The sequence below is a fragment of the Schistocerca americana genome, chromosome 11 (assembly GCF_021461395.2).
Source record: "Schistocerca americana isolate TAMUIC-IGC-003095 chromosome 11, iqSchAmer2.1, whole genome shotgun sequence".
NCBI classification, from domain to species: domain Eukaryota; kingdom Metazoa; phylum Arthropoda; class Insecta; order Orthoptera; family Acrididae; genus Schistocerca; species Schistocerca americana.
Window position 1 is genome coordinate 97,300,474 of NC_060129.1, and position 24,986 is coordinate 97,325,459.

Genomic DNA, 24,986 nt, shown 5'->3' on the forward strand with positions numbered 1-24,986 from the left:
AATATTATCGTGCATACTTATGACGCGAGTTATCGGTAACATCTAGTATGTCTTCTGAATGATATAATGGATAATCGAGTTGAACTTTTTAGTGCTAATGTTATGAGGAAAAGTGCTTTCCAATGCAGTGGTAACGCGTATCATTTACTAATGGCCTTTTGAATAATATTCATGTTGATTTGAGACACACTATATAGTGCCTGCTATCTATCGCTGCATTCTCGAAAACAAACAGCATGAAAAACTAGGCTGTAGTAAAATTATAAAGATTACAACTTAATTAGAGCAGTCAACCACGAATATGATATGCAAAGTTTATTTACACAAAACCGTTACCGGTTTCCGATTTTCAAAAAAAAAGTTGTTAGGTGGCTTTCAAAAGCTGATCAGTACTTGCGTTAACCGCCATTTAAAAGAATATTCGTTTCTGTGCAAAATATCAAACCTTCACGATCGGTTTTTGTCTGAAGATGTGAAATTATCGACTAAATTTTCCCATGCAAATGACGTCGGAGCCTTGTGTTCGGGCACTACATTACTAGATGAAAGGCAACAGTGAACCCAGCTACAGAATCAGTATGCATTAATTGAAAAATAAACAGGAAGCAGGATCATTCGTGAGTGGTACCGAAAATGATGTACATTATCGGTACAAGCCAGTAATACAGTACAGGTCCATCTGCCCTTTAAAGAACGTTAGGTCAGTTACTGTGGCACTTCGTATCTTGTAATCGGTATTTCAGATAAGGAAAGCAGCCACTCGTCACTGATTCTATAAGTAAATTGTCAGCAAGACGTGAATTAAAAGTTAATGAATAGCAGCACTGATAGCTCACCATACGTGTTAGAAAACACTATGATATATAAATTTCTCATCATTGTTTTGCAGGAAGAATAAAGCCATTGGCGTATTAATTTTTCATTCTTGAGGCTGCACAGAGAGAAGTTCTAGATTTAATTCCGGAATTCAAACACACACTTCCTATTAACGATACCTGTGTCTTGGTCTATGAGTTCGTCAGTCAGGTGCGAAATTGCGTTGGGTTCCATGTTCGTACTTACTGAATAGTGTACTGGAAAGGAGTAATAAAAGTCGGATGCAAGTAGGCATATACTCACCATTTACGTACGTCATCGTTGATTGCTTACGGCAAGATGGCAGATACTAATGTACGCAGTATAAATAGCAGCATTGAAGTCACTACATAGTTTTGGCACTGTGTGATTAGTTAGTACTGAAGTGCTAGTACATTTTGTTAATGAAATATTAGGCGCTGCGGTGATTAATTGGAGATGCAGAGAAGTACTTTGATTGTTAACATTGTCAGGAGAATCCTTGGAGGCAGGTTTCGTGTGCAAATATTATCTATATTATTAAAATAATTTGTAAATACAACATTGTCAACCTTTCCGACTAATAATTAAGAGAACTTTTGGCGTCACACGAAAACAACAACGGGATCGAAATCATGAGTTGAGCCGCTCAGTGACCATACCGTCACAGCAATGGAAGACGACACAGGAGGCGAAATACAGGGCTACTATTAAATCATTCACTCGTTTCCAGAATTCTACATTTTCCGAAATATTTTTCGCCTCAGCGAGTTTACACTGTGCCGGACACCTGATCTTACGAATGCAGCGCCTTGTGAAAATGCCGAAAAGGCGAGAGAAGAGTTTTCGTGTGTTGGAATGTGCGGGATGTTTGACCAAATGTGGCAGCTGCGGCCGTGGAGGAGGGTGAGCGAGATTTTTGTACAAAGAAGTCAACATCAGCGACAAGCCGAGAACTCTAAATACCGCAGCGACGTGTGTGGAAGACCGTGCTTCGGCTGTTACACTTCGAACCGTACCGTGTGCAGCCCGTACAACAATTAAAAGCAGAAGGTTGCGGCCGGCGCCTTCAGATTCGCGCCACAGCGGTGGGACCACTGGAGGATGAACATCCATGCTGAACCTCCATCCTGATCTTCAGCGACGAAGCAACCTAGAATTTATCTGAAAACTTAATCTCCGCAATGTGAGTGTGGGCTACTGAAAATCCTCATGAAATTGCGGCGCATCAACCAGATTCGCAGATGGTTGATGTTTTCTGTGTAGTGTGACAGACAAAGCTTGATTGGGCCGTTTTTATTCTGTGAAGGAACTACAACGATCCTCGGTACGCCACACTCTCACATGGCGGAGATAAACATTTTCAGATAAATGCGAGGTTGCTTCGATGCTGAATATGAGCATGCAGACGAAATGTCCATCCTCAACCGGTCCGTGCATAATGGCGCAAATCTGAAGACGCCGGCCGCAACCTTCTGCTTTTAATTGTTGTGAGAAATGCAGACGGCGCGGTTGGATGTGTGACCGCCGACGCACGGTGTTCCACACACTTTGCTGCGGTGTTGAGAGTTCGCGGCTTGCGCCTGCTGTTGACTTCTTTGGACCGCGTACAGAAATCTCGTTCACCCCCCTACACGGTTGCAGCTGCCACATTCGGTCAAATATCCCGCACATTCCAACACACGAAAACTCTTCTCTCGCTTTGTCGGCATTTTGGCAAGGCGCTGCATTGTTAATGTGAGGTGGTCGGCACAGTTTAAACTCGCTGAGTTTGCTGTTATATTCATGCTCCAATCATATTTGTACAAGCAATATTTCGGAAAATTTAGAATTCTGGAAACGAGTGAATGATTCATGGCAGCTCTGTTTTTCGCCTTAAGTCGGTCATCATCCGTTTTTGTGGTAGTATGGTCACTGAGCGACTCAACTCATGGTTTTGATCCGCTTGCTGGTTTAATGTGATGCCAAAAATTAGTTCAATTTTTAGTCAGATCGGTTGACAATATTTTATTTACGAATTCTTTGAATAACGTAGGAATATTTTCACAGATAATCTGCCTCCAAGAACACCCCCGAAAATGTTTACAAACAAAATACTTTTGTGCTCTTACTATTAATGACTGCAGCGCCTAATATTTCTTTCACAGAACGTGCTGGCACTTTGCCCCTTCCTGACCACACAGCGCCGACACTGAAGGTACCGCCTCTGATGCCAGTACTTACACTGTGTACGTTACTGTCCGGAATCTTTCCGTAAGCAATGAACGATTACGTACGTAAATGGTGAGAATAGCCTACTTGTATCGGACCCACAATACTCCTTTCTGGTACACAACTTATGTACGAACAGTCATGCTCAAAAATATCCGAACGAATCGAATTGCATTTTGCCTGAATCGCGTGCAACCCGCATAACGCAGCTGTTTAGCAGGTCCTCTAATAGCCTCTCAGTACAGTCGTTTGACTGTTGAAAATGGTTCCAACAAGTCACCACTAGAAAACACTGGTCTGTATCGCAGTAACTCAAGATGTAAAGTAATACCACGATAGTACTAATATCAGGGAACCCCTTATCTCATATAAACTGTCCTTAACGCTTGTAAGCTCACATTTATTACAATAAATGACATACCTCAAATGTTACCACTCTCATTGTTACGTCGGATAGGTAATGCACGTAGTAAGTTCGTCATATTCATGATTTTTTCTTCAAAGTAACATACCGTACTTGTTATTTAACGCAAAATGACATTAAAAACTTAAGTTATTCACGAGCAGCTAGTTCAGAATATCTATGAACTTCAAATGACACGACGAACCGTCCCATTCTGCATATGGATTCAAATCCAGGTCATGTAGACTAAGCAAAGATTTCGTGACTGACGGAAACTAACAGTCATTCCTGTCTAGGCGTACAGAGAGTGATATACCTCGATTTTACACAGTATCAGTTAGCAAATATCAACTATAAATTACATAACGTAAACATTTTTAACGGACGCGGATTCCTACCCAGCATCTATCGTCCTTGTTGAGGAACTAGGAGAGATGTTAAATATTGCTTCTTCACATGTAACTTATTTGAAATGCCGTGACGTGAAGCTTTGTGTTGGACTGGGGTTCGAACCCAGAACCTATTCTCAACAACATTTCTCCTCACACTGTCACCCGCCTACTCCTGTTCCGCTCGCGAATGTCGCGTGGTTGGGGCCATCGTCGGCAAGGCCTCTTATATTGGCTGCAGTTCCTCAATTTTTCTCGTCGTGGTCATTTCGCTGCAAGCCTGAAAGCCTCGAGGAGACGCGTTGGCACGCCACTTTTTCAATTACATGCCACACGTCCTGTGGATACATTCAGTCGAGACCGTTCATAGCGACATCACTTTTAACGACTTATTGGCTATAACATCGAAATCTAATGGTTCTATCTAAACCGTACATGAATGCTGTATTTAGGCTATAACACAGGAACCTAATGGTCCCATCTAAACCTTATATGAACACTATACTTATAAAGTCCCTTAGGACGTCTCTTTTTGCGACTTACCGAATAAAACTACGTATTTTTGTTCCATTTTCTGACAAATGTATCGGCTGTAAGATCCAATGTTACTTTTTTTTGTCGCTTATTTGGGGAGGTAACTCTGATTTTCAAACATTCGATTTCTGCTGATTGTTGGTTTCAAATCAGGCGTCAAATGCAAAGTGAGTACGTACATCTTAGATGCTAAAAGCAAACTAATGTAACAGAGTACGTTAAGTAGGGCAGTATATTGTAGTATGTGTTACTGTACAGCGTATAGTTCAGAATCGCTAACAAGAGATCCATATTTTGCATTCACATGACACAATTGTATCGTCAGTTACTTTCCTAACCATTTCAGGAGTGAAAATTTTTTTGATTGATTCAGATACTTCTTTCCCAGCTGTACTTCTTCGCTGAGGTTTATGGGCCAAGTTCGCAGAACCACTTTTACGTATTCTTGGAGCTGCTTCTGGATACACTGTACCAGAACTTGTAGCATATTGGGAGTGTTGTCATGTGCGTTGTTTCTTCATTGCCCCCACCCCTCCCCGTATCTTCTTTGTTTTTATTCTCTTCAATGTCTATATAACTCGACTCGAAATCCCTTAACTCTGATACTTGTTCGTCTATTAGATGTTAAGCGAAAATTTCCGCCTCGTTCAGGTCTCTATGACTCATTGTAGAAAACCTTCCTCAAAAGAAACACGTTTGCTCAACTGTGACAAACTGCTAATAATAATGGTTAGTCTATAAATCAACCATGAAAATGAAACTAAGCAACTAGACGTTCAACAATGCGCCATCAAACTTGCATTCTGGGTTGCCAAAAGAAATTTAGACCGAATTAGAATTGCGGTCGCAGGTGGCGTTAACCCAGTGCAAAATATGCCCTTGGGCAAAAAAGTTAAAGTTTTTTTTCGTTATTATTTCCCATTTTCAAAAGGGATGATGGGCGATCTGTTATGTTAAAATGTGTGGATAAAAGCCGTATTTCAAGATCGCTAAAACTCCACTGATTACTAGTTTCAGATCATTGACGAGACTTCTTCAGATATAAAATACAAAAAGGTAGCATAAAAGAGGGCAACTATAGCATAACACGTTTTATGTTCAAAATTCCTGCATCATTTTCAGTTTCGTGCAGGCCTATGAAATTCTTTTAAAAAATTGAACATTTTTTTTTTTACTTTATTCATAATGGGTTGAATGTGCGGAAGCCCATTCTGAACAATTAAATTGAGTGTGTGCGCAAAGCAGGGGACGTGTTTCCAGGCTGTGAGTCTTATAGCTGCCACAATATTAGCAGCATTTTCGCTAACAACACACACGACTTTTTCTGGAATGCCCCATTCCCTTGTGACACGACACAGTTCTTCGGAGAGTTTTTCTGACGTGTGCCTTTCGTCGTATTTAAAGCACTCTAGGAGGGAAGATGCCAGCTCCAGGTCTTTAACGTAGAGTGCTGTCACCAACAAATAACTCTCATTTGTGGTTGAGGTCCACCCATCCATTGTCAGCACAACCGCTACCGCAGAATTGATTTTGACTCTTACAATTTCTTTCATCATGGTGTACTGTTGTTGTAGTAGTGTATTGGAAATGGTCTTCCGAGCTGGTATTCTGTAAGCACCATTTAGTTTGCCTACAAAACTTTGGAAATGTTTGCTTTCCACTATGTTGAAGGGCAAATAATCCTTTACAACAATCTCCAAAAGTGTGAAATCTATCTCCTGATTTCTTTTGTTCGAAAGAAGTTTCGAAAAATACGTAGGTAATGTCCTGTGTTATTGGTGCCTGCTGTCTGATAATGAAGTGATACTGTTATTTTCTGGCACCGACTGTTGTTCGCTTCTGACAATTGCTGGTGTTGGTTCCGGATTGTCCAGTTTATTTGTCCAAGAAATATCGGAAGATACAGGAGCAGGGGGCGCTAAGCGCCTGACTGACAATGACCCTGTTGGATGCAGCACTCGAACATGACGCGCTAGATTAAATGTATTTCCTCCTTTATATGAAACACACTTAGAACAACAGCTGCACTTTGCTTTCCCATCACCTAAATCGGCGAACAAACCCCAAATTCCACTGCTTTTACGCGATCGCGAGTTGCTGGCCATAGTATAAGAGAGTGTTGGGACGAGACGACGCCACCACTCGGCTGATAACCCGAGGAGAATTCGTCGAGTGACCCCTCGGTTTCCGGGCTCGCGCCCCTCCGCCAGGCCCACCAGACTCAACTGTCTCAGCAAGCTGGAGAGAGCCTTAAATCTCCCCTGCACAGCCGACACAGCTGTAACACTAGGCGACGGTGGTAAATGGTAGAATGGCGATGTTGAACAGCTGAAAAAAATTTTTTTGTCATAGTTTCTTTCATGGTTTCAGACCACTCTTTCTCACATCTCTTTCGCGCTGCATGTGTCATTTCCTCACTGACGCAAAATTTCAGCTTTAGTTTCCTGTTGCACTTTCTCGGGCTCGCTCTTTGGCCGGCTTGTGTCCTAATTCATTTGCAGGACTGCAGACTTTTACTTCTGATCGTTCCAAGATGACGTGCCACTTCCCCTTGCGCAGTTCTCATTTATGCCCTTATTTATCTAAGATTGCTGTAATTTTTCAGGGAATCCAGCGTAACTGGACTGTCTGTGCATATTTCTCGTGAGTCGTCCTGAGCTTCTGTGCCTATATCTGGAACAAGCAGCATTTTCTAAAATATATTTTCCAGTTCCAAAAATTATTCTCTGTTCCGTGGCTCGAAATGCCTCGATAATGCCCACGCGTAGCTCATACATGTGAACAGTCACAGTTACTTTCATCATTTCCACCGGAGGATAGCGATGGATTTGCAGGTATGTCTGCAAACTGAGGAGGTAACTTAATGAACCATGATCGCTGCACCTCAGAACTCTGACGATGCTGAAATGACGGTCGAGTGGAGGATGATTAAACTTTGCTATCAGCACACAAGTGACTGGCCTTTTCCACTACTATAGACATATTCGTAAGGTACAAAGAACGAAATACAAAAGGACTGACACGTCAAAAAGAGTGAGAGGTAAACTATTTAGTGCTCGTTCCACAGTATCGAACGTGAAAAAGTGCTCATAGCTCATAAGGTATGCATTTTAGAACTTCGTTTACTGGACCGTTTCTCTCTGATCGCCCTTTATAGAAGTGTCCTTCTTATTCTACTGAACTGGATAATGCGCTATATTGCAGTATCAGTAGCTTCACAGACATTTAAGCTTGCCTCTCCATTACTTAGTACTTACGTATTCCACTTTTTTGCGTATTGTTTCTTCCTGACTAATGTTTCAAACTTCAGTCTACTCTTCACCGCTATTAAATTGTGAGCTGAGTCTATAACTGCTCCTGGGTATGCCTTACAATCCAATACCTGAAACTTCCTGGTAGATTAAAACTGTGTGCCCGACCGAGACTCGAACTCGGGACCTTTGCCTTTCGCGGGCAAGTGCTCTACCAACTGAGCTACCGAAGCACGACTCACGCCCGGTACTCACAGCCTTACTTCTGCCAGTACCTCGTCTCCTACCTTCCAAACTTTACAGAAGCTCTCCTGCGAACCTCATTCTGAATCCAATACCTGATTTCGGAACCTCTGCCTGACTGTAATGTAATGTAACTGGAATCCTCCTGTATATCACGGCCAGCATGTTCTCCAGACATAAGCCCTATCGAACATGGCTGGGACAGATCGAAAAGGGCTGTTAATGTGCGACGTGACCCACCAGCCACTCTGAGGGATCTACGCCGAATCGCTGTTGAGGAGTGGGACAATCTGGACCAACAGCGCCTTGATGAACTTGTGGATAGTGTACCACGATGAATACAGGCATGCATCATTGCAAGAGGACGTGCTACTGCGTATTAGAGATACCGTTGTGCATAGCAATCTAGACCACCACCTCTCAAGGTCTCGCTGTATGGTGGAACAATATGCAATGTGTGGTTTTCATGACCAATAAAAAGGGCGGAAATGATGTTTATCTTGATTCTATTCCAGGTTTCTGTACAGGTTCTGGATCTCTCGGAACCGATGTGATGTAATACAATTTGATGTGTGTATCTACAGGCAGATCAGATTTTCAAACCTTTTTAGCATCAAATGCTAGGCATTGTCCTAACAGAAAGCCTGAGGGTAGTACTATTGGACCTCCTCTTACAAAGTCAATACGGTCTTCGGTTGCTCATATCTCTGTTTTAAGTATGTGGGTATTTGCAAGTAACTTGAACCCTTCTTAAGCTGTTTAAATGTGTGTTTATATCGTCGAAACTTTTTGACACTGTACCATACTGGCTCTATTCACTCAATGAGTGAATATATTTACTGTATGTATGATTGAGGGTTCGCAGAGTAGTATGACGTATTTATCATATCTGTAAATATCTTGCATAATATTTGTTTTGCACTGGTGCTCTTTCAATGAAAGACAAATACACATTTTAAATAACTTTGTTTGTTAACATTTTTTAGATGCACACAATAAAAAAAACAATTGTTGACACATTTCTTAATATTCGTTCTGTCTTATATCTCTGTATTATTCTTTAAATAACTGGTTTTTTATGCTACAAATTCTGCTTCCATTGTGTTCAATCCAGCAGGAGCAACGACGTATCCCCGTTCTCTGTCTGTAAACCAGGCTCTACAGTTTCAATATTTATAGGATTATAGTAGCAGCCCTTGGTGCTGCAAGCATACATATGTTTACATATTGTTCTAAATCATCTTGTATGCAACATTCACTTACATAACATACAACATCGTTTAGTAACGCTTTCACATATACTTGCCACCGTATTTGTCTGTTGCAATCCGTAGTGCACTGCATAACCAATACAACTTCACGACACTTTTATACAGGTCGATGATGGTTGCCTTATTGCTACAGATGTTCATGTGAAGAGGAAGTTGAAAAGGATCGTAGTCTGTTGTCATCAACCTCTCAGTTTGCTTCATCAGCAAACAATGCTCGCCCTAACTCGTATCTGTAAATTGTGTTTTACATTACGACGGACATCCTCAGTTTCTACTATAACTTCACACTCACGATCTCATGGTAATCCTACATTTACATGTTTTGAATCATAAGCTAACATGTATGTACTAGTAAATAGTAGCATTCTGAAATGAACTGATAATATCATAGAGCTGTATGGTTTATATACCTCTCTGCAGTATAGATGACCTCGAAATCCCAAGACTTAATGCAATAACATGCAAAAATTATATAGCACGACGACAGGGCAGTTAACACACTTTCTAAGCAGTGAAGACATAGTGAAAATGACACTGTGCCACGACTCTCGTCGGTAAGTACTATTTCAGTATCCACAGCCCAGTTCACTTCAGGATACAGAGACCATGGGAGAAGCATAACTGATAAATCATTTGTAATTATTTGATGAAATTATGACATACACCTCAGGATCCAGAAGACAGCCCCTGGGTAATTACATATCCTGATGATTAAGCATGTAAATAATCGAATCAGCACTTGTGAGGGTAAAGAGATCTCTGGAATTAGGACGATTTCATCATCATGTGACGTCACAGCAGCGGGCAGGACATGCAGCTGCCTCAAGCGTGTTGCAACATGTGACCCTGTTTCTGTTATGATAATACTGAGGCCATTGAAACTGGAATATTTAGAAAGTGACATTGAATTGCCTGTAAATAGAACACTAACCCCATGCTTGAGATAAGCATATCAGCGTTCTCCGCTGCTAATCCATTTCAAGACCCTCTACTGATGTCTGGGGAGATCGAATCCTGTCTGCATGAATGGGTCCTTGACTAGATTCTTGTTGACTATTGATGACGGATTCCACTGAATTTTCCGTAAATGGTTGACAATCAAAGAGAACACAACGAGGTTTCCTGCTGTGCATGATGAGGGTCTCCTTGATTTCAAGTGTTGATGTTCTGCCTGTGGAGAATCTTGATGACTGGCCAGCTAAGGATTCTTCAGAATGTTCTTCCAGACCTTTAGGAGAGCTGGTTTCTTAGATCTGGGGGTGGGATGATGCTGAGAACAGGAAGCCTCAGAGCGATTGTACTCTGAATACATCTCGTAAGGCCGGATTCAGTTGGACATCTATCTTCTTAGTATGAGCACTATTGATCCTGGTCGAACAGTAATCTTCAGCAACAGAGCACCTATGATAGGGTTAGAGCTATGGATCTCAAAACACGAGCATTAGCTCCCCATAAGATACCACCAAATTTTTGAAGACTGTTCTTTCTCTTTTTGACTTTAGGTGCTACTTGTAAGTCAAGAGTTCTATCTAGCGCTGTTCCTATGTATTATCGTGTAATGCAGTACAACGAGACTTGGTCTCTGAATCTGTCTTCTGGTGTGCACTCTGACTGTCTTCTGCATAGATGTAATGTAGATACAATTATTTTCTGTGGATTTAGGTGGAGCCACTATTTCTTGATGTATACATCTAAGACTTCCATATCAGTGGATAAAGAGGTTTCAGCATCATAAACGTTGAGGTTCTGAGCCGCCAAGCAAATGTCATCAGCATAAATCAATTTTTTTGAAGACTTTTGGTAAGCTGTGCATGTACAGACCAAAGTGGTAGTGGACTCAGAACAGACATTTGAAGTAAACTGTCATTTGGTTTAAGTACCCTGCATCTGTCATTGTGAGAATGGATATGAAATGCTCTATTGTTTAGCATGTTGTTAAGTAAATCCTTAAATTTACTACACAATCGTGAATTTCTAAAGAAGTGCTTCTCACCAAGCAGTGTCCAGATCAGCTGATGGGGCCAAAAAGGCAGCTACACTTACTAATTTCTGCTCATACTCATTTTCGATATAAGTAACTAGAGAGAGTGTCTCTTCCTTAAATTACTTTCGCTTCTTAAGCTGGGCTAGCGCCTTTATTCTTAACGAAAGAGTGTGTTTCGATTGTTACTATATGTTGCGAGTTGCACTCTGTAACTTTGTTGGTGTAACCAATAGTCTATGGAAAATGTGGTTCATTAGTCAGCATGGTATGTTATCATTATTTCTATTTGCTTATTTCTTTAATATCTGAAATCAGTTTACTATTCACATTCACCCGATAGGTACTTTCCAATTACTTACACAGTTCCAAGATATGCTATTAGATGATGGCGTTCATGCCTACAGAATTCATAGCCACATTGTATTTACCATGATTGGCATATCATCACGCAATACTACGTAACTTTGTTAAATTTGGTTAAATCTAAGGCAATTCCCTGTTTATTATTTCTTTTACAAGCTAACAATAGTTGATTGGCAACCAAAACGTGTAATGAATGGTAAAGCAATGTGTTTTTGCGATCAAGAAAATTAAAAGGTTTCGTAATTAAGTTTTAATGTTTTAGAAATACATAAGATCACTTACCTGCAGCACCTGATAAGTCAGGTCTTAATAACATGTCATTAATGTCAAGATCATTCGTCGACTACTTCAGACTGACTTTGTTAAAGAATGTCTGTTTCTGAGTAGCTGATCCCAATTACAGTCACTGTTGACAGGGTAGAGGTGAAAATGAAAATATTTAAGTTTAGTACAAGCAGCAATGTGCCCTAGCAAACGTGTTACTCTTTGAACGGATATGCGCTTAATGATGTAGTGACGCTGTTCATCTTTAATCTGAGGCTCTTATTTGGTTTGGACACAGCGTGTAATCCTGGCGGATTGGAGGATGATGTTATTCTTACAGCTGAGTCCTGGCATTCGCCTTATGAGTGGGTTAAAACCTTCCTTTAAAGAAGCATCACCTGCGTTTATTTGTCGATCGTTAAGGCATTTTGTTTCCTGTCACATTGTATTGGTAGTCTTTAAGACAAATGCTTAGGAACTAATCTCTAGTATGATACGAAGGGATTTGTAAGATAACTTTGTAAGTCGGAGGTAAGTGCTATGTTATGTGGGAGAAACTGCTGTCTGAATGATGTAGTGATCTATGTCTTTGTATAGTCAATAGCATAGCTACATCATATTTATAATTTCTGCTGTCATGACATTACATAGGTTTTGTTTTCAGCAAATGTAGTTATGTCAGTTATATCTCACTGAAGGTAATATTACAGATAGGGAAATGGTCATGGATGTAAATGAGGTGGGAGATGTAACAGTACGAGATCAAATCTGACAGTGTTCTGGAATATCTGAGTCGAAACGAGGCCCAGGGAGTAAACAGTCTTCTGGCAGGATTACAGGCAGCCTCGGGAGAGCCGGCCACGGCGGAGCTCTCCCACCTGTTGTGCCCGGCGTATGAGACAGGCGAAGTACCCACAGACCTTAAGAAGAATTTAATGTTATCAATTCCAAAGAAAGCAGTTGCTGGTAGGTGTGAAAATTACTGAACTATCGGTTTAATAACTCGTCGTTGTAAAATACTAACTCAAATTCTTTACAGAAGAATGAAAAAACTGGTAGACGCTGACCTCAGGGAAGATAAGCTTGGGTTCCCGAGAAACGCGGGAACATGCGAGGCGCAACTTGACCAGATGGAGGGGCGGTTGGTAGGACACGTTCCGAGACGTCGACAGGTAACCAATTTAGTTTTGAAGTGAAGTGTGGAGGGTAAAAATCGTAGAGGAAGACCAAGTGGTGAATACAGTAAGCAGACTGGGATGGATGCGCGCTGCAGTATGTACTTGGAGATGAAGAGGCCTGCAAGTTATACAGTAGAATGGAGAGCTATTTTTAAAACCAGTCTTCACACTGAGGGGCGGAACAACATCTCTCTGTGTTATAACATCTTATTTTCCAGTTGGCGTATTTCTTCATTGTTTATAACTGACTGTCAGAATACCTCTGAAGATGACGTGAGCAATACATATTTATTTAATGTAGGGGTAGTTGAAGATCACAGGTTGGTGCTGAAGAATAGATTTCGTGGATCCACTGTATTTTAATCTACTCGACTTGCTTAGCGATGATTCCTGCTTGTTTGTGAAGGGGCTGATCTGCTCGTTAATTCTGCCGCATGTCGGGCCCTGACAACAGTACGCAGTGTCGTCTGTGTACAGGGCTGTGATCCTCGACCTTTAGCGATGTCAGCCGTGTTGTTGGTGTATAGCAGTGGAGACGTGAATGTCCCACGTGGCGTCTCTGCGGCTGGCATAATACTTGTCGAATGGTGATCACCAAGCAGCGCTTGTACTTACCTGTTTCCAGCAACGTTTTTAGTAAGCTGCACACTTTGGCATGCGAAGTTCAAAAGTAACGTTTCAAAGAGCAGCCCAGCATGCCACAACCAATGCAAGGCGCGTTCGCCGTCCACTAGAAATCGTGCTGGCGTCGCGCCTGCCGTGTTGCGTTCAGCCTGCGTCGCTCTGCTGCTCAGTCCTGGGACCGGGTCACCTGTGCTGTGGTTGCCGCTGAACCCGGCTTGTTCTTGTGCCATTATGTTGCTCGATTCCTTGATTATTTTTAGTCTGTCTCGAAAGTCACTGAGAGCACGGTAACCGGTGATTTGGTGTGGTTTTTTGGTCTTTCGGGTTGGGAAATCATCTTGATTTTACCTTGCTTCTATTTTAAAGAGACTATTTTCAGTTTCATGGCCGCGACGAAGAAACGTCTGATGTGTTTGAGGCAGGTGTCTTGTGAAAGGAGTGAGCTGCTTTCTTTCCATTTCATATTCGTCAATCTTATAAAGTAGTGGATGTTAAGCGGTTGCATTCGGATTTTCGAGTATTATTTTTTCGTCGGTTTCATCGAATTTTGGATACCATGGATGACCGTGAATGTTTTTCTAGCACTTTGAGGAACTTTCTTGAGGTCGTCAGTAATGAATGACATTCACATCTGCTATTAAGGACGGCTGTTCGGAAATGGTGTACTATGACCTGTTGGAACTTTTTTCCAAAACCTACTGCTACTGTGGGACCTAATTCTTGTGATTACCTCGCGCATCATTTGGTGGGTTTCTCTTCTTATTAGTTCATTGAAAACGTTCTGGCCAATCGTAGCATATCCATTTCGTTAGTGCCGTATGGTCTATAGAATCTCCCTACTGTTTAATTTTGTTTCTTATGTACGTCAGGAGTCTTTCTCTTTGTTACGTTATTTTCTTCTTACGGTAGTTTTAGGTATAGCAGGTTGTATTGCTTCCACTTGTCTTTGGTGATTACAGTATGTTATAAGGAGTGGTTTGAATAGTTGATTCGTTAGTTTCTGTGTTAAAACGTATCAATCTGAATTTTTCGACTATCCGATTTCGTGAGTTTATGATCGTTTTTCCTAGTTTTTGTGGTTCACAGTATAATAAATGTGAGGTATTCGTTAGTTATGCAGTCGCCAAATCCAGTGTAGCTTCAGAATCTGGGTAGCTATGTTGTACGTAGTATATTTCTAAGATAGAAGTGCCATAGTGATTGATAAAAGGCGGCGAGTCATTTCTGAGTCTTGCGTGATTCAAAATGGCTACAACAAGTTTAATGTTTTTCTTGTTCAATTTTTCAGCAAATATCGTAGATCCACTACTGAGTCTCGTGTTCCTTTAGCTTGGCAAAATGAGGGTATATAATTAACGAGAACAGTTGGCGGTTCCTCGGCAGGATACATCGTTGTGGTGTTTTATATGAAAGACTATGAAGCATCTATCTCAGCTTCTACTACGGTCTGGTTTGCGTGACAGATACAGTTATCTAGATTGATTTCTCTACCTGCTCATGGGGTACGTGCTGCGACTATAATACCAACTTCTTTTTCTCTTACTATACCTTCAGGGAGTTTGTTTTTAGAGCAGAAACCCAGTGTGTTGACAATGCAGGTAGTGGCAATATCTTTCTTAGGCTTGAATGTGAAGGTTAATTCTTGTTTCCTGGTGTCTCAGGCTAGGTTGGGCATAGGCTTCCTTGTCTTTCAATATGGCGATATAGACGTGGATCCATGTTCGCCAAAGAACGTAGTAGGAGCTTTTTTAGAAACTGCTGTTATTATGTCCCTTCTTTCAAATATCATGTTGGGAAGGGCTGTAGTGAAGACTCAAAGAGTATGTTTACCATTTGATTGTCTTCGTGACATTCTTGGACGAAGACCGTGATAGTTTGATCAATGCGCTTAATGTTTTCAGTTTTGTTTGCTGAGTTAGGCTGTTTTGGTCTTTCTTTGCAACTCTCATCACTATTAACGTTATCAGTGTTGCAGCTCCTGCATTTTGGTGCTTCTTGTTTCGGGTCTATTTTGCAATTAAAAATTCGATGTGCTCGGCTCCGTTCTTCACATTTCAATTTATATCGCAGCTTTTCGTGGCTTATTGGAAAGTGTTGCAATATGGACGTAGCTGTTATTGAGGAGGTAGTGTTTAAATAGTCCAACCTTGTGAGGTACAGAGTGCATTCTGAAATGGTGAACAAGTAGCTTGTTAGTTGCTTCTTTGTAACTATACATGACTGGAAGGAATAGCGGGGAATTTTGATTTAGTTTCCCGGTACCTTTAGGTCCCCTTCAGTTTTTTCGTTTGTTATATCACGGTCAAAATTGGTTATCATAAAGACGAGCGTGAGTCTGTGTGGTTTGTCTTTTGCTTAGTGTTTGTCGTGTGGTGTGATTTCTGTTACTGTTGCTTCAGATCGGTAAGTAACTCAAACTGTTCTCTCGGGTTTCGATATCTGATGGGTGTGTTGTGATGTTGCCAAATTTTTTCGGATTTTTTTGTGAACGACTTGGTGGCCCAGGCAACTGTTTTAGTGCAGGTTACAACGATTTGGCAATTTCTTTGCCACCTTCTTAGTGTATAGTTTATTGTAGGGTTTGCTATAGTGCCATAAGTTGTGTTAGATGTGCTTTAATTCCATCTGCATCCATCCAGTTGTAAACCTTGTTCTTCGTGAGATGTATTTGGATGAGTGTAAACTTTTTGTAATTGGAGTATCGTGTTTGTGGCGGCTTTGCCTGTTTACTTTGGGTTTCTTGTCCGGGTTTTCGGCTAGTTCGTGTAGCGCTGCGTTCCTGGAGATCTGCTGGAGACAGAGTTCTCTACTTCAGTCTGGTGCGCTGAAAACTGTTGTTGCACATCGGAAACAGGACGCCCTGCTTGAGAACGCTCGCAGTCAGCGTTGAGTTCTGTGCCTTTAGCCCCGGCAGATGCAAGTTGGTCATCCCTGTCTCAAAGTGTGGCGGTTGTGCGGACTGCTGATCCCAAGTCTGAGTCGCTCTGACAATGCTGCGTCTGACGACAGTGGCGCGAGTTACGCATGATGCACTTTGCTGAGGACATCGTCTGAGTAACACGTGTGCTGTCGAACAACTACGTACATGTAACAACAGTTCAAGCAGTTTCGGCTGCGAGAATGCTTGTCTCCAGACATATCAGAGGAAAGCCCTTAATAGGTATATCGGTTGCAGAAGTTAATGCTTGATACCCCATGAGTGAAAGGGTTGTAACAGGTGATTCCCTGACCACCCATATCTGCTCGCTGGTTCGCCTTTTTGAAGACCAGAACGTGACAGCAGGGGCTGTAAGCAGCAGCAGGGAGTGGCCAGTGGTGGGCCTTGCAGTCCTCTGCTGCTCCTGATTGGCTGAAAGGCCCACGTGTAGAAGGATTTCGTGGAGAGGCTCGGAGCTCGGGGAATCGAGAGCTGGCTGTCGGCGCCCGTGTGGCCGACGTGGCGGGTCGCGGGCGCTCTGGAGCGGAGTTCTGTGTCGCGACGCACAGTGTTCTCGAGTTTCCAAACGCGTTCCCGTTTGCGCGCATCCATTACCGCTTAAGAACTTTCCTGTCGTTATCTGCGAATGTTGCATAGTAATTAGTGTGGGCGTTTTCGGCGAATTGTAGCTCAGGGAAAACTCGGTGATGTTAGCTAAGTGGCAGTGGTGTTCCGACTCAAATGACTGACTTGGCTGGGGGTAACTGGATAGCGATAATCCCAGTTTTTTATCCAAATCTGGGAGTAATGTTTTTTGAGTGACCGTCTTCCTGTTGAGTTTGAATTGTGTATTTCGTACAGCCAGTCGAAAGTAATTTCCTGGGCTTGGCTGTGAATGTTCCCAGTACTGCAGTCGGAACTCGGGATCTTGCCTGGGGGGTAAGTAGGTAGCATGAGGGCCGTTAACTACTGGCTTTCGAGCGATAAGGTTCGATACTTTCCAGCGTGTCGAGGCTCGGCTGGCGACCACTGTGTCGGGCTGACTTTACGCGTGTCCCGGTGGTGCAGGACACTTACGTGGGTGGGCCGCTAAGCGCCCCCAGTGCGCCCCGTGTCGGCTCTGGCCGCCACCACCTAAAGAGAAGGCCAGGGCGCGCTCTTGTGACGTCACGCAAAGCGGGCCAGGGTTGGCTTGGCGCTGAGCTGACAGAATCGAGGCGCACGGCCTGCAAATCTTCGTCAAACTGTTTTACAGAATGTGTTGAGCTGCCGGCGCCCCCCTGCGGCCAGGCGGGCTGCACCCGACACCAGCCACCCTCGTGGCGCTGCGGCCTCTGGTTCCACTGCGTCCAGCACGGAAATCGCGATTAACACTGCGGCTGCCTGCTAAGTGCAAAATTCCCGAAAATCACTCCACGTAGTACTATTTATCACAGGATTTTCAGTTGGGCTGGATACTAAATTCACACAGACACTCCTTTACTTTGCTCACTCAGGTTTTATTTGAACAAATGGGAGATCGTCTATTTATTACGAATCACAACAATTTCGGCGTACTGTGTGCTTCTAGTGAAGCTACTATGGCACATGTTTCCCAGGACTCACAGTACTGGCACAAGTTTATCCTTCGACAGTACTGTTTCTGTAAATACGCCTTTAAGTAATGTTCTTCCTTGCTCAAGAGTGGCACATGGAACACTAATTAACTTCTGCCATAGTACCCTTACAAACCTCTAGCTTAACAAATCACCATCTTGTCTCACAAACCCAATAATGCTAATCTCATATAACTCTGCTATTCGACACTTTGCGTTCACTTCAAGCCACATTTCACACAACAACTCATGTGTTACTTTATTACAATACTTGTTTGAGCCACTCTATGTAATCGAACCACTAATAAGCTGAACAAACCCATTTACACTTTCATGCACACACCACTTCAGTCATTGGCCCCTCTCTTTTGATTTTATAAGTATCTGAATGTCTCTTGTCATGGTACTTGAATTACAAATCATGTAAATGTACATCTTTCACACACATATCGAAAATTTCTTTGTTTCAGGCATAATGTTATATACTAATATCATACATTATACATTAATAAAACCGACAAACTGCAAAGACAGATCCTCGACGGAAAACGGAGAAAAGACGTCCTGTGAACAAGGGAATTTCTCAGACAACATGCTGCGTTTTCCTTGTATATAACAGGCTGTGTGATTGACGCAGCCTATTGTATACACAAAGCATTTCCGAACAATTTTAGTAAGTAGTCTCAGTGCATTAGAATAGGTAGACAGAGGCTACCACTCACAAATAAGCACACAGTTATAAATGAAGGAGACGTTCGGAAAGAGAAGTACTGGCTGTACGATATCAGATTTAATGACATTTAATATTGTCATACCAGGTAGAGTCCATTTTTATTTCAGGGTTTAATGCAGTGTAGTGTGGAGACAGTTATTTGCGAAAAATACTGAAGGAGGCTACAGCGAGAATTTTTAAAAGGGTGACTGTTCATTGTTTCTCCTGGCCAGATTCCTCTCGGCTGCTGAACACAGCTCTAGACCTGCAGGGATATTGGTTGGGTTCCACCAAAGAAGTATCCTGTTCTTCAGTATGGGGAGCGTCGTTCCATTGCAAACGAAACAGACGAAGAACACTGGTCCTTGCGCCATCGTAGCTAGATGTATATAGTACACAAACTGCGCTATGCCCTGAGCTTGGTGGATCCCAATTCTAATAATTATTCCTATTCCGCTTAAAATAATGGCTTTAACTGACATAAAAAGGCATTGCTTCTTTGAGGCAAATTTCTTGTTATCAACAATTTTGAGTTGCCGCATGGAGCACCGAGTACGTAGGTACATGTATCCAAGCAGTCCGAGAAAAACCAAATTGAATGCCACAGACACTGAAATCCCTGCAAGGACTACTATGCGACTGTGGATCAGGTAATATTTACTCGTCTTTTCCAAAGCAACAGCTGCCACACATACTATACTCCACGGTATAAACACACACAGCAGCTCACGACGGAATAACTGGCTTACTTCAGCAGGTAGTAGCTGGTTAGGAAGCCTGAGATGGCGAACACAAGAATACATGTGGTAGCAGAATGAGTTCAGCCAGATACAGCTGAGAAGTGTGAGGGCGCTGTCTATCAGCACTGCTGTTGGTAAGTCAGGGACGCCTGCCATACGATACACGACCTCAGAACACAGGATCTGGGTTATGCACGTGATCTGAAAGGACAAGAATATCTTTCCAGGCAAGTTACGTAACTGGGGAAGGTACATGTATACTCAGGCAGTCGAAAAACGGAAAATGATATTTACTAGTACAAATGAGATTTCTAAAGGCTTCAAGCTGTCGATTTTAAACTCCTTGTATTTCAAGGTGGCGTCGTTTAAACCGTTTTTGTAGTTCAGTGTTTCTTCTGTCAGCTTTTGATACAGTACACTGCTACGACTATGGAATAATCCAACTGAGGAAATAATGATCGTACAATTATGGGAAGTCCTGATGGAGGAAAAATCGCGACACTTTAGCAACAGAATAGCTCTGGAAACAGAGCAGATGGCGTCTGTAGCGTTCGACTGCAGACATGATTGATCGTGAGGACTATCGAAATAGCAGCGAGCATCGTGCACGGACTGTATCATACTAAACGGGACGTCCTGACAAATGCCGTACGAGTTGACCGCCATCCAGGCCAGCAGACAGAGGTTGACGTTTATCCTCTGCGTGTAGGCCAGGTAGCTGGTGACGGGTATGTGGGGTGACCTCTGCACCACGTCGTCCCACAGCTGCTCGCGGCACTGCTCGCGCTGCTTCACGGCTTCCAGTGGCAGGTCTTCCAGCGGACACGTGGGGTGGTCCAGGGCGTTCACCAACAGCTGCACGCAGTCAGTGTTCACGGAGAGCGTATCGTGGCTTCTGTCCTCCAGCTGCCACTCCTCGTCTGCAAGAAAACGACAGCAAGTAGGTGGTGCCCGTACACTGCAGGCAGCTGAATCCAAAGTCTTCTCTGGATCACGAGCCTGGGCGTTGTTTACCCACATTATCCAGGATCAGTTACCCAGAACTATGTAAGGCGGCATGTCAACACAAAGTAAGAGTATTAACAAAGACGGATATCATGTTACTATCCACGTCAATTTCATCTTCAGGGTGTCCAAGAAGTCCCTGTATCGCTCTTGACATAGTAAAAATGAGGAAGTAAATAGGTTTTATTGATAGTCCTGCACTGAAGATGGCAAAAAAAAACAATGTTATCAGAATTATATTTTTGTTTCAGCGCTGCAGTCTTTGAGTTCTGAATCCATCTTCTGAAGGAGAGATTAGTGGAGGATTCGTGGGTGCATGAACATCCGCAGATAGGAAAAACTATGTAATACATGTAATTTGCGTCAGTCCCCCTCGTAAAGTAGCCATGCCTGATTGAGATAAATGTCCTGTATTTTCAGGCTGTCTCAAGACAGACCACATATTGGAAGCAATGAAAAGTGACAGGAAACTTGTGTCACCCACTCTTAATCAGATGAGCAGTCTCCAATGAAAATTATTTGCAAAAGAGCAGTTCGACTTCAAGCATCTTGTTCAACAATGCACGACCATATTGAAAAAATATGAATACGAAAGGATTTAGGCCCATGTTTGTTACTGAATTATCTGACAGTAGTCTGGAGCAACGATTTGTAACCTACCGTACTTTGTTGTGGCGACTTCTGCCATGTCTCGCTCAAGAGTGTTGTTTACGTATAAATGTGCCATATACCACTGTTTGCTCAGGAAAAAATTGTTTTCTTGTCTAAGGAAAGTACCCATTATTACCAAGAGTTGGAAAGGAACCTACCTCACATTATGTGGGCTACTGTGTGAACAGAATACCTGTTAGGACCACATTCTTTTGAAGCTTACATGAATGGGAACTTCCATTTCTCAGTACAACAGAAGTTTTCAGTATCTCAGCTCCATGACAAGGCAGTCACAGATCTTGTGTGGTTGTAGACGGAAGGAGCTTGAGTCTCGTTTTGTTGTTCAGATGTGTGGGTTTCTTAATTGAACAACTTATTCTCGGATTGTATTTGGTTCTGCAGCATTTAAAGCCACATTAAAATGGTTACCACGAAATCCCAACATTATCACCTCAGCAACCTTTTGAAATCGTCATTACAAACTTTTGATCTTACCACGCATATAACTGAATATGAAGAATAATAAAGCCTCATGTGGCTCAACGTTGAAAGATTAATGGAAAATTGACACAAGTGTTGAGGAAGTCTTTCTAAGCAGAATTACTAGAACGATCCGAAATAAAGCAAGGGGGACAGCGAGACACATAGATATCTGAGGAAGGTGTGATCGTCCATACACTGATCCGTTGGATACGTATTTTTTTTTTATATCTAACTACGTCCATATAGAATATACTCTTTTGACATAACTCCATAGGTGTCCTGTACAAAGAAATAGGATGCAGGCTAAATTCTCGTCTTTGTGATATTTCACTTTCCTCTGTGAACTTAGTGACCCCATCACGCAGCGTAAAAAAAAGTGATGGAGCATATTTGTCACCAGTTTGTTTCGTTAGCACGAGATTGTCGAGATAAAGCACAACAAAATACAGTAACTGACGATTTTGGGAGTTCGTTTACCACAATGAACGATTTACTGTTAATACTCTGTTTGCATACATTCCAAAACACCCACAAAAATGTAATTACTTCATCTCATTCCTACCTTGTGTAATGATAATAATGCAGCAATAAATGCAATTGGGACATATATGCCTCAGCTGCTGAGTGGATGAATGTGGGATTACAACTCCAGAGATTTGGGATTCAGGCATTGCTCCCGAGATTCCTTCTGCCACTTAACTCTTCTTTCACCTCTGACATTGATTTATGGAAATCGAAAATGTTGGAACTGTAGAATTGTTCAGACACCCAATAATTAACTTTCTTCCACAATAATTAACTGGGTAAGTTAGTTCAAAAGTAGGAAGACGGCGAGTGACCACAGCCTGCAGTAGGACAATGGCTCGCGAAGCACTGTGGTGACCAAACCAGGCTTCAGCTTGATGACGGCTTTACCTACTGCACTCTGAGAAGCCCTGATGGTCGTTTTCCTCGAGCACTATTCCTGTTCAGAGTACAGATCAAAGGAGAGTGATACTGATATGCTACACATCATCCAATGTATAAAGTTCATTGGCGTGTTGAGCGCAAATGTATACCCAGTAAGACGAATAAGTTCTGAAAGATTCTTATACGCAGGCACATTCTGTGAAAGGCCGAATGCACGACTTTGTCGTAAACACTCCATTTTCTTTGTTATTCATTCCACTCCCACCACATAATCGTGTGGTGCACAAGCTTCGGACACTTTGCTGCTCTTCAGCCTATCGAAGTTAGGACAGTATAGCTTTTATGGAGAATGAATAAAATGATAGGTTTGAAAAAAATAAAAGCCGTAGCGTCTCTACATAAACACAAGTACATTGAAGCTGATGATGGTGCTATGGTGAAGATAAGGCTTGTGCTTCTGGCAAGTCACTGGCAGTCAGTTCCCAATAACTACCATGAGGGTAATACAGTATGATGCAGGTGCCGGCCAGAAAGGGTGTATGTATTCAAGGTGTTGGAGTGGGCTGGGAAGTATGATTGACAAGTTAATGTGGGCAGAGGGAGGTGTGAGGGAGGGATTACAGTGGTCAGGAGGCTGGAAGCGGGATCATCTACATATTGAAGAGGCATATACGCTAGGATTATAGCTGGTTGGAGGAGTAAGTGTCTACATACTATTCTGGAACAGGAAGAACCAGCCAGCTGAAGTTCCGCTCGGATAGGATACGGAAGGGTGGCAAGTGGAGGGTGGATAGGACATGTTGGTATAGGTGCACCAGAAGCCTAGGTGTCCAGAGGATAGGCGAGAAAAATTGCTTTTGTTCCCCACGTGTATGGAACGTCTACAATTTGTGACCAAGTCTGAGGAACTTCGGAAGAGAGGGCAATGTAATCAGCTGGTAGAGGTTGCATCTGAGTCGGCAAATATGATACAGAGTGGAAGGTTTTCTAAGGCTGTAAGGAATGGTAAATTTTTTAGTGTTGAGATCCAAGCTATATTGGCGAAAGTAGCACTGGGGCCACTAAGGCTTTTGGAAAGACGACGGAAGAAACAAGATCAGGGGTTAACGTTCTGTTGGTGAAACAGCTATTAGAGCATAACCCAGAATTGGGAAGAACGGGGAAGCAGGACAGCTGCGTCCATCCATAGGAACCGTCGTGTCATTCACCTTAAGCTGTGTAGGTAATCGCAGAGACACTAAATATGGTCAAAAATCAAGTTTGGAGCCAACAGCTTACCACAGCATCACCTCGTTCAGTAGGTTTTACCCAAGTACTGAGGATGGCTGAATGATGGAATCCCCACATTGTCGAGTTTCCTGTCTTCTTAATTTGAGTTTGTTGTAAGCTGAGGATGCGTGATTATTCCAAGATATGAGAAAGTGAGAGTCCTCTGCCCATGTCAGCAGAGAGGAATGGAACAGCAAATCCACCGCCTTACTGCAAGCGCTTATCTTCCTCCACGTAATTGGGCACTGTCCTTGCATTGTGAGAGAACTGTGACTCGGAGTTATCTGTTGAGTGTGCATGACTGTAATGGATGCGTTAAGAGCTTAACATCCACATCTGACACACATGTTGTTGTGTCATGCTTTTAATAAATTTACAAGTAGGTAAATCAAACAGTCAATGATCAGAACGCCTTATTGTTTGGAAAGCAACACACGTATCTTTGGCTCCTCGTGGCTGTGGCTGCATGAGCACGTGTGGTATTAATTGGGGTCCAAATACACAGGAGCTGCTGAAAACACTGAGCGGCATTACAGTGCAAGTCTGCACATGATGAGCACTGAACGTTTACTACAACTGTGCCAAATATGTGTCTGTTGTTGGCCCTCGACTCTCTGTACGTGCATGCTTGGCCTAGGCTTGACTGGGTGACGTTACGCCGACACTGCACCCTGAAGGCAGAAATTCGTCGCTTCTCTGCAGTCGTCATGGAACTGTTGATACCCTCGTAGACAGAACAGAACACAGGCTGGACTCTGGCAGAACTCGTACCAGGCACTGGCAGAGCTGGAAATACTTGTCGTGTGTGGCGCCTCGAAGCTACAGGAGGAGTGGCTTACTACTTCTTTCTCATAGGCGGTGGCGATGCTGCTTCGGTGTACAGCATCTCTCCGGCGGTCGATTGTCGATTTGCTGCAGGCGATTATCGTCGACACCACATGTGTCACCTTCAACAGTGTCACAGGCATCAGTGTATCGTGATACATTGAGGAGAGGTAATGTAAAGTAGAACACTGAAACGAGGTCTGGTGAAGAGAAACTTTATGCTTCAATTCCCCCTCCCATTACTTGGGATATACCAGCAATGCAAATTTCTTCCATCACCTGGATTCGAACCAGCTTACCTTTGAGGAGAGTACCACCACACAGGCATGTT